Genomic DNA, 238 nt, shown 5'->3' with positions numbered 1-238 from the left:
GTGTCCATAAACAGAGACGTCTTGGCCCAAGGAGCAAAATAAGCAGCAGTAGTATTGCAAGATTCGGGTGTCCAGAATGGTGGTGATGATGGTAGTCCAGGGCTGGCTGCAACTCACGGGGGGGAGACTTGGTTTTTCTCCAATCCATAGCTAGTTTTCAAACTGTCGTCTTAGTGGGGTCCTTAGTTTTAGATGCTTTGCTGAGTGGAGGGAGGGACTTATTGCGTTGAGTGGGGGG

Source organism: Notothenia coriiceps, unplaced genomic scaffold (genome assembly GCF_000735185.1).
Source record: "Notothenia coriiceps isolate Sejong01 unplaced genomic scaffold, NC01 NC01_scaffold00007371, whole genome shotgun sequence".
In the NCBI taxonomy this organism is placed as follows: Eukaryota; Metazoa; Chordata; class Actinopteri; order Perciformes; family Nototheniidae; genus Notothenia; species Notothenia coriiceps.
Note: the sequence above shows the minus strand (reverse complement) of the source record.